This window comes from Lissotriton vulgaris, chromosome 4_1 (assembly GCF_964263255.1).
Source record: "Lissotriton vulgaris chromosome 4_1, aLisVul1.2, whole genome shotgun sequence".
In the NCBI taxonomy this organism is placed as follows: domain Eukaryota; kingdom Metazoa; phylum Chordata; class Amphibia; order Caudata; family Salamandridae; genus Lissotriton; species Lissotriton vulgaris.
Window position 1 is genome coordinate 678,622,534 of NC_141691.1, and position 17,682 is coordinate 678,640,215.

Here is a 17,682-nt window from a genome sequence, read left to right on the forward strand (position 1 = left end):
ATGATATATGCGTGTGTCCCTATGGTCTTGTTGTATGTACGAGCGCCCTGGGCCCTACGACATTACATTGTGCTGTGTACATCGGATGCAGACAGGTCCCCGCAGGCAGCGGGTTGGAGCTTGGACATGTAGCTTTCTCGTCATCCACTCAATTTGTAAGGGGAGTGGCCAGGGCCGTCGTACGCAGAGCCAACATGGGTGTGTGACTGCTATTTGAGCGCCCCTGGGCGTGGTTCTGTACTGTAACTGTGTGTCTGCATGTGTCTTCATGGAAGTGTGGGTCTCCTTAGTGGGGTGTGGGTGGTCCCTGAAGGGTGATGGACACCTAGGTATGTGTTCTAGTTCACATTCCATAGGTTCAGCCCCCACCCACACCTGTTGGGCCACCTCCTTTTGGCGTGCTGACACATGGAATTGTGGTACCATGTGTGGGTGGGTTAGGTGTCGTGAGCCAGCTGTGCTTGTGGGTGCTTCCTGCTGTGTGGTCTGTTGCAGGCTCGGTGTTCTCCTCTGAGTAGCTTGGCTGGCTGGGTCCTGGTGGGGGGTTGCTTGGGATATCCAAGGGCTGCTGGAGGGCTTCGGTGTCAATAGTGTGGTGGTCATCTCCGGCATCACAGATGTGTTGTATTTTGTGCTCTGCTGAAGGTGTTGTGTGCCCCTCTGCAATGTGAAGGGGAGATGCATGCTGACATTGTGTTGACATGTATGTAGGCGCAGTGTGCTGATTTGCATGCAGACTGTATATCAATGTACATTGTGACTGTTTGGGAGGTGCTGGATTCTTCTGCAGGACAGTGTACATTTAGACTACATGAAGGATGTGAGGTCTTACACGTACATTTCCATTTCACAGTTTCCGGCTCTGTCAGATGTAGGCATGTTTCTGGGCATGTGCGCAGCCAGTTATGTCCTCTGTTTCTGCAGTGTCGGCTATGCGCATTGTACCATGTTGTCGTCAACGTGGGTGTGCTGTTCTTGCTATGTGTGTGTGCTGCAGTGTGCCAAGGGGATCTGGGACATGATCCTGGGTGATTGTGGGTGTGCAGTGTGCTACACCTCATTGTGCATGTGTGCAATTGTGCCCATCTCCCCCGTTTCCCCAGTCCCTGTTCGTTGCACTCCCTGTGTCTGTACTTCCTACTCCACACTGATGACTGTGGCCCGGGTTTCCTCCAGCTCCTCCTGTGGCGCTGGACTGCCACCTTTTGTCACCATTGCTGCCTTCCTGTTGGCAGTGGGTTTGTGCCTGGTTTAGGTTGTCATGTCATTCCGGTGCCTGTTGGCCTCCTCGGCAATCCGACTGCATTTCAGGTGGTCTGCTTGTGAGTCATTTGCTGATAGTGTTCTGTAACCTCCGTGACGCTGGTCTTGTTTTCCTGCGGTCTGCACCTCGTCTTCCTATCCCTCTTCTCCTTGGCCTTCCCGACCCGTTGTTCATTGCTGGTAGACTGTGGGGGTTGTGGGGTTTGAGTTGGCCTCTGCACTGGGTCAGGGTGCGTCCATGTTGCTACGTGCTTTGGCTTGTTTCTGGTGTGTTTTTTCTGTGGTTTTTATGGTGCATTGTCCCACCAGACGCGTGGGATTTGCAGGCCTGTGGCTTGTTTGGCCTCATTGCATATTTTTTAGCGTTCACATATCATATTTTTGCGGCATGGCGTTGATTTTCACGTGGACATTTGACGATTTATCTGGTGTCTATCCCATGCTACCACCGCATTGGGAATTGCACATTGACACAGGATTATTTTACCGAGATAGGCTGCGATGTTGAAAGTCGAGCTACGCTACTCTTGCGGTAGTTATCACAAGTTCTTGTGAATATACCCCTTAGACGGTTAATGGGTCCTTGCTTTGCTTGTGTAGTAATATAATAGTCGCCTCTCTCATGGTATTGGGGAGCAATTCCCTCCCCTGGCACCTACTGGTACACTGCCAAGAACCTTTACCACAATGTCTCCACAAATGTCTGACACCATTCTGCCAGGAGGCTTTCCGGCCCTGGAGTCTTAGATCTGTTTCAATCCCTTATCACTGCCCTAATTTTGAATTGTGTGATGGGTGCTTCAAGTGAACCCCGCTGTTCCTCTGTGAGCCTATGTATCATTGGTGCTTGTACTACTGAGTACATTTCATTCTCTTGGTGGATCGGCGGCTGCGTCTAGAGTGCCTTATATCATGAGTAGTAAGTGTTGTTAATCTGGTGGTATGTGTTCACCATGTCCCCGTGTTCTTTTCGAATAGCTGTGATTGTGGCTGAGGCTTTGTCGTGATTCACGAGCCGTGCTAGCAGTCTCCTAGTTCTGGTTTCCTGTCAGTGAAGAAATTGTCTATACTCTATGTTGCGTAATGACTCTCTGCAATTACCAAAAACCAATGCAAACTGCCTGTAAACGTAAACGTATTAATTGGCAGAGTATCTCGCCATACTTCTAGGATGCTTACCATGTCATCGCGGAATCTTAGTGTGTATGTATATATTGATCAAAAATAATCAAACGTGCATGCCCCCGGGGCACTTTCCATAACACTGCCCCTGGTCTAGAGAGTTTGCATTCTGTATCCTGATGTAAGTCACAGGAGAGGTCGAGCTTCAAGGCTGAGGGCTCAAACACATAAAAAAAACTACAAATTGCAGTAGTCATTCCGGTTTAGGCTGTTGCCGAAAACCAACAATAACCAATAACAGCTGGACTAACCACTAACCTTTGGTTCTGCACTAGTGTACTACCTGTTGTAAAGTGCTTCAATACTTTATCAGGGGTTATAAGCACTATATACATGCAATTAAGTCATCATAACATACTTAAAGCTGGATAAATCTTCCACCCAAAAGTCAGACATTTCAACAGCTCTGCCATGGATTTGCAGCTCACTGTGTGATAGTGTATTTATTTTGGCATACACAGTACATTACTTCACTTTAGCCATCCACAGCTGCAGATGCTCTTAAATTCCATTTTCCTTAAAAGGTCCCTTTTTGTTTGGTGTATCATTAGAATAGTACATTAAAGACTGATTTATAGTACATCGTGGCCCCTATACGTGGCTTCAAGTAGTCGTTTTTGCGTGTCCTTTTTTTTTTTTTTTTTTCTTTAGTGCCAGCAGCGAAGTTCAGGTAATTTGGCTCAAGATGTTACATATATTCAAATCCTAATATGGAACATGTCTGAAGTGGTGGCTAGGATACTGCAGAAATGTAATAATTAGTTTGTATTTATTGCTAAATGTTGTATAACTCTAGTATATTTCGTTCATTAGTAATAGTGGATGAAACGCATGTCTAACAGTTACAAAATGTATTAATATTAAATACATGTGCACACTAAAAAGTATCAATACAAGAACACATTACGGAATCAAAATTGCAACCAGCACAAAAAAGAAACATGAATACAAATGGATAAAAACAAAGACAAAAGCATGTAGTCTGCACAGCTCCCATCTTTAGACACCTTTTTCAATTTATACAACTGGGTGATTTTTCTTGTATCAACGTTTCTGGAACTTGATTGATAATTGTGCAGCTGCAAAAGCCCCTGGCGGCTCCACTTATGCTGGATGTGCTTATGTCGCCAATGACATGATAAACTGAACCTTAATAGAGGCCTTTTGTTTGGGCGAAACACATGTCGGCTGCTTGCCATTTCACTGACACTGATGCTATCACTATAGTTACTTAGCCTGGTCGTCTTCTCGCCACACAGGATATCTCTTAGTACCTCCCTCACTAGAGTATTGGCTGAGAGAAACAGACCAGTGGCCTGAATGGAAATTATGATCTATCGGTCAAGACGATGCTCAGCTAAGCGACAAATTATATGGGGTCCTGCAATTATAGTTTTGGATAAAAGGAAGCAGTTTGTATTAATTCACTGTTGTCATTTAAGGCTACAGACCATATGTATTGCGATTTTCTGTCCCGTACTGATGCCTGTAAAATGTACTTTATTGCCCTGCCAGTATGCTACATTGAAAATCAATGAGGTTGGTTAAAAAAAGATCTATTCCTACTGGAATTTAACAAACTTAGATCTGTTTACGTATTACGTGGCTTTCCTAAACCTTATAAATCACTAATTCATACTTATTGGGAGATTAGACACTTCTCTATCAACATGAGCTGCGCCAGTTTGTGCTTCTGTGCTCTTTGGTCACGCCTAGCCATGGTTCTCTGACAAATTATCATGTAAAACAATATTGCTTTACTAAAATATCAGCAAAACAATATCGATTACATAATATCAAAACATAAAATACAGTCTACTATTTGGTTATATACACAATAGCAAAAGTATCTAAACACACATCAACTACAATATCTCAAAAACATGGAAAAATAATATTTTAAATCATAAACTCAATTTTAAAAATACAATACATTTAATAAATAAACCACACAATAAATTAATAATACATCAAAACAACAAACATAAAATTGTTTACATATGTAACCCTATCTATTCACAAAAAAAGCACTTTTAAAATAAACACATTATAAAACATCAAACATTATTATAAGAAAATAAATATTACAACAAATAAAGAACAATAAAAGACATGCAATATTTAAAAAAATATTAACAACACAACAATGCAAGAAATACAGATACTTAAAATAAAACTGAAATACTAATTAGCATCCACCAAAAATGGGAATAAATGAATTTTTTTTTAGCTATACACAAAGTAGCCAATAAATTGTATAGCAAATTAAATTAACAAAGAAAAATCTAAACCCAATTAAGTGAACACTATTTAAAGAGCACAAAACAGCACTATTTTTCACAGGAAAAAAACTTAACAACTACAGGAACATGACACTCTGCTGGACTACAGGAAGAAATGCCAGAAGGAAGACTTCAATAAAATAACAATCCACCATCACTAGTAATTTTAAAAATTAACTTAACTACAATGTAACCAAACACAATTTTAAAACATAAATATATAAATAAATGACTACACTCCACCTTTTATTATGTATATTAATCTTTACACACTAAAAAAACATTTCTGCAGAATCAAGGTACTGCCCACCAAAATATCCAACTCCACGTTTGTAAACCTGTTCGAAGGCACATTCAAAGTAAGTCTGCCTTGGCTTATAATACATGCCATTGGCTTGGGCCCTTAGCAACCTGTATAGCCCTCGGTAGTCTTTCATCAAGAGTTCCCATTAAAGTTTGCACACAGTATTGTTATATTGTTGGATACAAAATTGGCAATTATTTACAAAGACCTACTTACACACACACCACAATTTGATCTGCAGATAACCTGTGTGTAGTTGCCACAAAAAGCACTTCTGGCCACTATCATCATGACCTGTGTGAGGAAATAGGATAAATTGGCTTTATTTATTCCTTCCCCTTGAAAAATTACCTTTTTGGGTGAATCATTGCTTAGCTTAACCAGAAACTGTAGTGGACGTAGAGCTACAGTTGCAGCTGGGGCAGACTGTAGGACATTTGTAATTATTTTCTGTCTGTGTACAGGGTTGTGTTCTCATTTGCACCAGTAATCATATTCGTGTGGTTTCTGCAATGATTCTGGGTGTGAATTTGGTCAGTGTGGAGCGCTTACCTCTTGGTTTCTGCTTTCTTTCGCTGTCGAGTATTGCCTTCTCTGTCATGCATTTAATATCATATTGAATGGAATTTTGTGACCGATGCTGCTATATTTGCTGTCACTGATAAAATTGATGTGAGCAGTATTGGGATTATCCTTGTCTGAATTGCTCATTATTTTGTTGTCCTGTTTCAAAGATGTACTTTGGAAAATTTCCTCTTGCATTTGATGTATGCACAGATGGTGCTGACAGATGCATTTTCTAGGTTGTTTGAGTGATTGTTGTGCTACACTTCAATGTAAACCAGGATTTGCATTGGAAAGCTCCTCAAAGTTACACAAATTTGCACTACTTTTTGTCAAGGGTTGCTCCATGAGTGGTCCATGGCCGTTCTATACAGCCACCAATGGGATTTTTATGCAAATTCCCATACGCTAACATTCGCAGATAGGAATTTGCAAAAAAATCTTACGCCTTCTCGAGGCAAGCACACACAAATGAAATGGCTTTTTTAACTCCTTATTTTTCCAAGTTTTCAGGAGTGCTGCATTGGATAGCATACAAAGTGAGAAAAGTCTCAGTTAAGACAATATGTTTTAGAGCACACATACACCCTTCGATCACACTGTAAAACTATGCACTAGTAGTGGAGGAGTGTGGCTCAATGGGTAGAGCGGCAGACCCTGATGCAAAGGTCTGGCCCGGGACCAGGGTTCAATTCCCGCCTCGGCAGGTCTTGGGCTCAATTTCCTCGGACCTGACAATTCTTGCCTCAGTGCCTACTCTAATCATGGGCCCCATGCTGCAACTCTGGGCAATAGCATGCTTAACCTCGACACCAGCCCCAACAGCGCTAGGATGCCTGGCTTCACCCTGGGGGTGCCCAGGAGTGGACACTTCACAGGGAAAGCCAGGAAGGGTTCCACAGCGATATAGTAATAGCGCCAGGAAACCGCTTGGTGGCAGTGCGCTCTACAAATACCTTGACATTTACATTTACATTTACTTAAGTCAACGCATGGCAGCCAAATGTGCACCAGCACTGGAGAAGAGAGAAAATGTGGCATATGTTATTAAATATGGTGCGTTTTTTCAAAGGCCGGACTGGGAAAACAAAGCAGCCCTGACAATTTTCTCAGACCAGCAACTGGGGAAACCTGCATGGAAACGCTTACTTGCTGTTTTTGTGACTGGGGACCGATATTGCAGCACTGCTGCAAAACCGATCCCCAGTAACAAAACCGGCCCCCACTGCTGCTAAACCAGCCCAACCCTTCCAGCCTCCCGGGGAAATGCCAGATGCCGGTACGGCCAATCCGGCCTTGATTTTTTGCACTCCTACTTTGATGCAAGGCATCGCAGCAACGCGGGTTGGTGAGCAGTGTTGCGTCAAATATTCGTAAATCTGTGCCTTAGTGTTATTCTGCACTGTTTTAACTGCTGAAATTTAACGAAGTCTGAGGTATTTAACACATCAGAGAATTATCAGTTGCAGTAAATTCAACCAAACCCATAATTCCGACCCCTGTACAAACAGGGGGTTACGTAGGGGTCGGAAAACAACAACACACTTGTAATCAAGACCTAAGAAACAAATGAATGCCAATTTCAAGAACATGACGATGAGACAGTACCTTAAATGTAACTGCTGCTTTGATTAGTAGATTCTAAATAAAAGCTAGTCTGCCATTTTAATAGAACATGTACACAGGCCGGTGACAAACTTGTGAGTTTTTTGTTTCTTTTTGTAAGTATTTTTTTAGTAATCAAAACAATAAACTTTTATTGGTGAACTACTACTTTGATAGGATATAACATAGATGGTGGCACCCCACGCGGTGTCAGTTGTTATGCTAGAGACCTTCCCTATATAATACATGTATATTATGTGGTCTCTAAAGAGGCGTGATTTGCTGGCAGTATTTGAGGTCAGTTCTTGTTTGCAGAGGGTGTGCACTAACCAATGTACCTCAGTATTCCAGTTAGAACAGATGGGCCTAGTGTTAGACCAGTCATGTCTGACATGCAAAGACAATAAACCTATGTAATAAGAAAAAACATGAGGCTGTAAAAAAAGATAGTACTAGAGCAATGGGTCCTGGAGCATCAAAGTGATGTGTGAGTTTAATAAAAGCATATTTCTAGGGTACTCAATAAGGCAGAGGCTGGAATCAGAAACAAGGCGACAGCTGGCTTGCCCATCCCTAAGCAGTCTGATACCTGATTCCCCCTTTTCTAAACGCCCTGTAGAAACAAGTTCCGACAACTCAGTTGTGCGGACTTGACCCACGCGGTTGTGGTCCACCCTAGTGCGAGGAATGAGAAGCATGCTGACATGTATTACATCTCTCAGCAGCAATGTCTGAGCTGCTGTAGAGCAGCATTCATGCCTGATGAACTAGAAAGCTTGGAATGAAGGCCCCCCCTGCAATACACACTATGGCAGTCCAATAAAATAGCAACTCAGTTGTGAGTGACCAGCGAAATGAGAATAGGGGTCGTGCAAGAAAAGTGCAATGAATAGCAGTAATGGAGAAACACATGGTTTAAACTTTTAAAGACCCCTGTGGAAGTATAACAAGCATTTACCTATGCAATGGGGTTGTTTCACTTTTCCCAGCCTTCTCTACAGAACTCAGTCAATGGCAAACATGCATCTCTCCTAGGGTTTAAAGCAAAATATTGGTGAGCTCCTTCACTTACTTGCATGTTACATATGTTCAGGGGCACTGGTTCCTCTCTTCACTGAAGCTGGTTGAACTTTAATGTATTCATGCCAGAGCGGCCCCCAATATGGCAGGAAATACCACCATGAAGCCAGGGCCAACGTTATCCTCAGGTGGGTCTCCATCATGTCATGCACACACACAATATGTCATCAATTACCACTAAAATGCATGGGCCAACATTATAGCAGGTGTGGGAGCCACTGATGCCAAAATATATAAAGCACTACCCCTCTGTGTAATACAGGATAACAATAAAAAGTACCATAAGACAGCCAGGAACACTGTCAATCTCGGTGTGAACATCGCTGTGCAATGAATACACGAATTATGTCAGGAATTACTACCATTATGCCAGGTCCAGCATTTTGCCAGGGGTAGCAAACTTGCCATGGGAGCCATAACAACATTTAGCACCAGTGTACTAATGCCAGCATTGTGCCAAAGGTGAGCATTATGCCATTTTTGCACACAAGTTGTCAAGAAATATCACCAGTATGCAAGGGTCATCATTTTACCAGGGGTGAGCAAAAGGCCTCATCCCATGGATGCCTACAAATTGTTAGGAATTACCACATTTGTACCAGGTGCACGTTTTCCTAGGAGTCACAAAAGGCAGTATCCTATCTGGAGTCATGTTTCCATGTTATGTTTTCTGTGTATTACGCGTCTTAGTGATGGCTGGAGGGGGGCGTGTTGTTGCTCATGCTATCTGAGTGTTTCTGGCTATTCATAGAGTAGTATTTGATTAATTTGTGTCTGTTTTATAGGAAGTACCCTTTTAAGGCCCCCCCACCCAAGTGGCAGGGCCACTTGGCAATAAGGTGACACTTCATTATGGAATGCTACAGGCCTGAGACCGAGTCAATCACATCTATCATGTGACTAAATACTTCATCAGCTCTGCTAGCAGACTATTACTTGCAGTATACATGCACATGTTTGCAGCAGGCCTTTTGACCCAGCCAGATCACTCACCAAAAAGACAGAGACAAACTCACCATTCATATAGAACACACTCCAAGAGTTGCTTTTATCTTAAGGAATGGCAGATACTTCCACTAAACTCAAATGCTGCTCATTGTATCCACCCTAGAAGAGTTGACTCAACCCTGCTGGGACTAGAAGATGACAAGAGAGATATCTGCAGTAGGAGCATTAGCCCACCAAACTATCGAACTGGCACTGATTGTCATTGAAGCTACACAAAAACCTTTTCAGAAGGTATCTTCAAGGAATATATATTTCAGTTGAATGTTTTACCACACTTGATTGAAACTTAAAATCAAAAACACTATGAAAGGTATTTGGGCGTTCCTAAAATGTATCCCCCTAATGAAAGCCAATACCAAATGTAAACAGATTTATTGGATCGTCTGTAAGAACAATTGTTACTTACATGTAAACAGGTGGTTCTCCAGTATTGGTGTCTTTCATAGATTTACATGCTTGAATATTCCCCGTCGTCGAAGTGGGAGTCCCACGGTAAATAAAATAGCAATAATGCTAAATATATATAAATATATATAAATATATATGTACACATAATACATGATAAAGAAGAGGAAAACATAATAGAAACCTCAAAAAACAATTCCTACGTAGGAATGCATGGTAAAGAGAAAAACTATTTGTATCACATCAGTGTCATTATGTTAGTCCAAATTACAGCCAAGCAGGCGCCAGCACCCTCTAGAACCTTCTCCTCAGAAGCTCAAGCCCTCAGATTTTCGTAGCACCAAAGTGACCAAGAGTGCATGAGGAGAAGAGAGCCTCTGAGGGGAGGAGGGTGGGTCGCATGTGAATCTATGAAAGACACCAATACTGGAGAACCACCTGTTTACAGGTAAGTAACAATTGTTCTTCTCCAGTATTAGGGGTATCTTTCATAGATTCACATGCTTGAATAGAATAGAAAGCAGTAACCTCCGAAAGCTGAGATTGCTAGGCACATATGGCAAATGCAAGACAGTAATAATTATACAGTCATGAAAAACATCATAGCAATCAAAGCAAAAAGAGCAAGGGGGGGAAACAGAGGCTCACCTTAATGGAAAAGATGGTGAAGCACTGCCTGTCCCACAGCGGTATCCTCTTCATTGATGGCATCCAAACAGTAATGTTTGGTGAAGGTGTGCCTGCTGGACCATGTCGCTGCACGGCAAATCTGATGAAGTGGCACACCGGCAAACAAGGCGGTGGATGACGACATCGCCCTCGTAGAATGAGCCCTCACTGAAGACTGCAATGGTTTACCAGCTTGTGAATGGCAGAAGGTAATGGCTGAAGAAAGCCAACGGGCAATTGTTGGTTTGGAAACTGTATGCCCCTTACGCAGTCGTCCGTAAGCAATGAACAGTTGATCAGACTTGCGGAAGGAGGCAGTTCTGGCAATGTAGAATTTAAGGCATCGTTTGATGTCCAAAGAATGTATGCACTGTTCTGCCGGAGAGCTTGGGTCCGGAAAGAATGTTCGTAGGAACACCGGTTCATTCAGATGAAAATCCGTAGGCACTTTAGGAAGGAAAGAGGGGTTGGTGCTAAGCGCCACTCCATTAGGTTTGAACTGTAGATAAGGCGGCTTGATAGTAAAAGTGTGAAGGTCGCTCACGCGACGAGAGGAAGTCAGAGCTAAAAGCAGCGCAACTTTCCAAGTGAGGAATTTGATATCCGCCTTATGGATAGGCTCAAATGGTGACTTCATAAGTTGAGATAGGACAACATTGAGGTGCCAAGATGGAGGAGGGCGCCGCACAGGTGGGAACTTGCGGAAGAGCCCTTTGAAAAATTGCCTTATGATTCTGGATGAACAGAGGGAAGAAGATCCATTGTGTCGAAAACGAGAGATTGCAGCAAGGAAAACTCTCAGGGTAGCGTGTGAAAGTCCTGACTGAGCGAGACTTAAGAAGAATGGAAGAAGCTGCTCCGGAGTGGAATGGATGGGATGGACATTCGCTGCCACGCACCAATGACAAAATCTCTTCCACTTGAGTTTGTACGTTTTGATGGTAGACGGAGCCCTAGCTTGAGAAAGGATGTCTCTGCATTCCTGAGATATGTTCAAGTTTGCGAATTCAAGGGGCTCAGGTTCCATGCCGACAACTGTAGCGTGAAGGGGTCCGGATGGCACACTTGGCCCCTGACCATCGTTAGAAGGTATGGACGGGGTCGCAGAGGAATGGGCTCGCACTGGGACAGTAGAAGCAATTCCGAAAACCATGCCTGTCTGGGCCAACGAGGTGCGATCAATATGATGTGGCAGGGCTGTCTTCGCATCTTCCACAGCACCCGGGGTACTAGCGGAATCTGCGGAAAAGCGTAAGCGAATAGATCGCACCAATCGATCAAAAGGGCATTCCCGCACGACCCGGGTGGGGATGCCAACTTGCGTAAGACGGGCATTTCCGATTCTCCGGTGTGGCAAAGAGGTCTGGAGCGAAGTGACCCCAGCGGTGGAACACAAGATCCAGAGTCGGTTGGTGCAGTTCCCATTCGTGGGTTGAGGATGTGGACCTGCTCAGAGAGTCCGCTAGGATGTTGGACACGCCCGGCAGATGGACAGCTGTCAAGGTGATCTGATGTTGGAGAGCCCAATCCCAGATCGACTGGGCCAAGCGAGACAGATGTGGAGACTTGGTTCCTCCCTGTTTGTTCACGTAGTGCATGCTGGTGGTATTGTCCGTTTGGATAAGCACTGACTCCCCGTGAACTACAGGTAGGAATGATTTGAGTGCATGGAAGATCGCCATCAACTCTAGCCTGTTGATATGCCACTTGCGTTGTAGGGGAGTCCATTTGCCTTTGATGGATAGGCCTTGGAGATGTGCGCCCCACCCCTCCAGAGAGGCGTCCGTCGTGAGCGTGAGATCTGGTGCGTGAACAAGGAAGGACGTTCCCGTCTCCAAATTGGTTGGCTGCGCCCACCAAAGCAAGCCTTTTCTCATGCGGGCCGTGACCGCGACCAGGTCGTTGAAAGACCCTGAGACCTGACGCCACTGTAAGTCCAGTTCCTCCTGAATGGGACGGGTTCGCAATCTGCAATTTGGGATCAGTGCGATACAGGATGATGCCATTCCCAAAAATGACTTTAACGTCCGAACAGAAACTGACTGTTTTCTTCGAATGAGGGAGACCAGACGAAGGATCTTCTGTCGACGCTCCTGTGAGACGAACGCTTTTGAAAGTTTCGTGTCTAGGATCGCTCCCTAGAAGTTTCTTTTTTGCAGAGGCGCAAACTGTGACTTTTCGACGTTGATGGTCAACCCCAGGGATTGAAACACTTGTTGGCAAAGACGAGTGTCTTGACATAGATGATGGTGTGATTGAGACTTGAGGAGGCAATCGTCCAAATATGGGAAGATTTGAACACCCTGGAGACGCAGGTGAGCCACTACGGGGGCCAGTACTTTCGTGAACACACGAGGAGCTGATCACAGCCTGAAGGGCAGGACCTTGAACTGATAGTGCATTTGTCCCACTTTGAAACGCAGGTACTGGCGATGTTGATGGATAATTGGGACATGAAAATACGCGTCTTGAAGGTCTATGGTGGTCATGAAATCCTCGCTGGATAGAAGACGCAGGATTTCCAGTAATGTCAGCATGTGGAAAGATTGGCACTTTAGGAACTGGTTGAGAGCCCTCAAATCCAGAATGGGACGCCAATCTCTGGTCTTCTTGAGTATGAGGAAGAATCGAGAGTAAAATCCTTCTCCCCTCTGATATTTCGGGACCACTTCGACTGCTCCCTTCAAAACAAGAAGACGGACTTGATGGTAAAGCTCCTCGAGGTGTGAAGGAGGTGGGCCAAAAGGTGGAGTATGAGGAGGAATCTCGACGAATTCTAAGGTATGACCCCGCCGTACAATGTCCAAAACCCAGCGGTCCGAGGTGATGGAGGACCACTGAGAATAAAACAGAGAGATTCGACCTCCAACAGGTTGGGGGTGGCAAAAGTCATTGGCGCTTAGGAGTGGAGCCACAATAGGAGGACTTTCCCCTATAGGGTCTGGAGGACAGCTGTTGAGTCTGCTGAGAGGATGTGAAACACTGGTTGCCCTGGTTGTAGGAGCGGTATTGTTGCCCTCCTCGAAAATTGGAAGAAGTACCGCGTCCGCGCGCACCTCGAAAGGACTGCTTCCGGAATTGCAACGTGCCCAAAGATTTTGCCGTATCAGTGTCTTTCCTAATGGACTCCAGGGCGTCATCGATGTGAGAACCGAAGAGCGATTCACCATCGTACGGCATATCCAGTATCTTGGATTGGACTTCCTGCCGGAAAGAGGTGGATTTCAACCAACCCTGGCGTCGGAGGGCAGCTGCACTTGCAAGCAGACGGAAACCTGTATTAGCTATATCGACTGCACAGTCGATCATTTCTTCCGAAGCTCTCTGCCCATCATGGAGAATCTGCTGAGCGTCCGCCATGGAAGCTTCAGGTATAAGATCCATTAATGCAGATATGTCGGATCACATCTGCCGGTCATAGCGTCCGAAAAATGGCCAAGGCATTGGCCGCACGGACAGAAGTAGAAGCCATGGTTGAAAACGTGCGGCCAATAGCGTCTAGGCGTCGACCCTCTCTATCTGGAGGTGCGGTGATTGGAGACGCTGGGTTCCGGGCTCGACGCTGTGCAGCTTGAGTGACTACTGAGTCCGGTTCAGGGTGAGAAATCAAGCATGCCGGAGAACCAGTCGGGGCCTTGTATTTTTTCTCAAGGCGCGGTATTTGAGCAGGTAACGAGTTTGGAGCTACCATGAGTTTAATCCCCTCCTTCCACACAAAATCGATGATTGGAATCGTGTGGACCTGCTTATAAGGCTTATCCTTAAAATCGTAAAGGAAACAGTCCTCCTCACGTTGCGATCTAGGTAACTTGAAACGCTGAGCCACTTTGTCCATTAGTAGATGAAAACTGGCGATATCCACTGGAGCTGATTCACTAGAGTTTCCCGGCTGAGGAGAGGGCGTCTGCGCTCTATAATTGTCCCACTCTGCCATATCCTGGTCACCGGCATCTTCGTCCGAATTGTCAGGGACCACTCCATCCTCACGTTCTGGGAGCGCCTCATCATCCGCATCGTATGGATAAACCGTAGTATGGATCCTGATGGACGTCTGAACCTGAGACGAAGTTGTAGGTGGCAACACTGGCGGAAGAGACGGTAGTGGCAGTGCAACAGCAGCAGGAGATGGTACGGAAGTACCTTGTGGCGTTGCTGGGAAGCGACGGTTGTAATCATCCAACATATGTTGGAGATTCGAGATTAATGTTAATGGTATTGTAGCCATAGGCACTTGGACCAACTGTTCGTCAGGTTGAGACTCTTGGTCTTCGCCATCTTCATCAGTGTCTGTGTCCTGACATTTTATAATCAAGTCAGAGGGGCTATGGGCTGCCCCAAATGTGTCACCTTCATTTTTAGAGTCACTCTCATGCTCGGAGGTAGTGGCGAACATTGGAGACGGTGGTTGCGGCTCTGGAGCAGGGATCTGTTGGTTCGGAGCCTTATTGCGACGATGGGTGGACTCAGCAGAAGGTCCTGAAGTCTTTAAATAAGTACAAGAAAAGGGTGGTCCGAGTTGAGTAGATCTACTTTACAATTGTTTTACATTGGTATATATTTGTAAACACCACAATTATATTTCACAATGAGTATGCTTAGCGCAATGAGGGTAAGGTATGCAGTATTAAGAAATGAATTGTATTTATTCCACATACAAGTGCAATCGTTGTGCTTGTTACTGCATACAGTTACTTGTAAGTCATCTGCATATCATCAATGTAATTATAAAATCATTGCATAAATGGCGCTCTAAGTGCGAAAGGAAGAAGGGACTGAGGGGTTTGTGAGGGACGAGGTAAAGGTGGTGTGACAATGTTACATCACATTCAAATCATAACGCCTTTACAATTAAGGTAATAACAATGTTCCCGAAATACATCACACATAGATAAGATTGGATCGTTCTTTTTTTCTATGGTGTGTAAGTTTAGGCGTAGTCTACGTTTCGACCCCAAAAGCGTTAAAGGGTTAGTCTTTCCTCATGTTGGGGTCTTCATCAGGACAAAGAAGAGAGCATGGAAATTGACGGACGGCGAATCTTGCGTCACGTCTAGGGCCTGGGCGTGCTCCTTGTCGTTTTGCGAATCAGCGTCTTTGGTGTAGTGAAGAGTATCGTTATTTCTTCATATACTCGGCTTCACTTTGCACCATACATCCGTCCTCCGTGATTGACAATCACGGAGGACGCGACGTGTGCTGTCTGTTGCAGTCTCGCTCTGCATAAGAAAGATGTATGGTGCAAAGTGAAGCCGAGTATATGAAGAAATAACAATACCCTTCACTACACCAAAGACGCCGATTCGCAAAACGACAAGGAGCACGCCCAGGCCCTAGACGTGACGCAAGATTCGCCGTCCGTCAATTTCCATGCTCTCTTCTTTGTCCTGATGAAGACCCCAACATGAGGAAAGACTAACCCTTTAACGCTTTCGGGGTCGAAACGTAGACTACGCCTAAACTTACACACCATAGAAAAAAAGAACGATCCAATCTTATCTATGTGTGATGTATTTCGGGAACATTGTTATTACCTTAATTGTAAAGGCGTTATGATTTGAATGTGATGTAACATTGTCACACCACCTTTACCTCGTCCCTCACAAACCCCTCACTCCCTTCTTCCTTTCGCACTGAGAGCACCATTTATGCAATGATTTTATAATTACATTGATGATATGCAGATGACTTACAAGTAACTGTATGCAGTAACAAGCACAACGATTGCACTTGTATGTGAAATAAATACAATTCATTTCTTAATACTGCATATCTTACCCTCATTGCGCTAAGCATACTCATTGTGAAATATAATTGTGGTGTTTACAAATATATACCAATGTAAAACAATTGTAAAGTATATCTACTCAACTCGGACCACCCTTTTCTTGTACTTACGTATTGACCCAGGTCCATGAGTCGTGAGGGCTTACCCCTTCCTTAACTCATACTGAAGTCTTTAAAGGCACCAAAGGCAAAGAGGAAAATGAAACCGGTGCCACCGTCGACGGCACCGTCGACGAAACTGATTTGGCTGTCGACGAGGATGATCTTGCAGAAATCATCGTCGACGGAGTCGTCGACCGGGTCATCGTCGACGGGCAATGCATCGCAGACGGAGTCGTCGACGGAGCAGTCGTCGACGTTGCAGTCGTCGACGCAAGTAGAACCTCCGTAGACGAAGTCCTCGTCGACGGGGCTTTGGTCGACGAGACCTTGGTCGACGGAGTCATCGTCGACGACGAAGATTTCTTCGAGACTTTCGTCGACGAGGATTCTTTCTTTTTCGTCGACGAGGAGATGGGAATCGCCGACGGGATAGGCTTGGAAGGCAGAGAAACTCTCGTCGACGTGTATGCTGTCGACGAGACCGTCGTCGACGAAGTAAAAGCTGACGTCGTCGTCAGCGTCGTCGTCGAGGATGCAGTCAGTGCGGTTCTCGTCGTCGGAACGCTCGTAGACGGTCCCGTCGACGACGGAACTCTAAGAGGCGTGGAAACACCCCGAGAGGCAGAAGAAGACGCCTGAGAGCCAGGTCTCGTGGGCGTAGTGGTAGTGGGAGTGGTAGGAGACACCACAGAAACCAGAGGCAGTGCCATTTTCTTCTTTTTGAGGAATGGTGATGGAACATCCTGCACACTACCACGCTTAGAGGCAGAAGAAGGAACAGATTGTAAGCTTTCTGCATCTGACAGGGCAGAATCTTTGTCCTTTAGACCTTGAAGCCAAAGGAGAAGACGGCCTTCTCTGTCCTTAAGAGTCTTAGTAGAAAAAGTTCAACAGAACTTGCAGCTGCCAGCCTCATGATCTGGGTATAAACAATAAATACACTTCTGGTGGGGGTCCTTTTCAAAAAGGCGCAGCTTCCCACAAGAAGAGCAAGGTCTGAATAAAGACTTCTTACTTGACATTCTGAGGAAAAGTCTGGAACTAGAAGTCAGAGGTAAAGAAACTGAGCAGAGCTCAGGGAGACTCCCTTCACACGACATGCGGTAGAAAATCTGAGGGCTTGAGCTTCTGAGGAGAAGGTTCTAGAGGGTGCTGGCGCCTGATTGGCTGTAATTTGGACTAACATAATGACACTGATGTGTTACAAATAGTTTTTCTCTTTACCATGCATTCCTATGTAGGAATTGTTTTTTGAGGTTTCTATTATGTTTTCCTCTTTTTTATCATGTATTATGTGTACATATTTATTTATATATATTTATATATATTTAGCATTATTGCTAATATATTTACCGTGGGACTCCCACTTCGACGACGGGGAATATTCAAGCATGTGAATCTATGAAAGACACCCCTAATACTGGAGAAATTCTG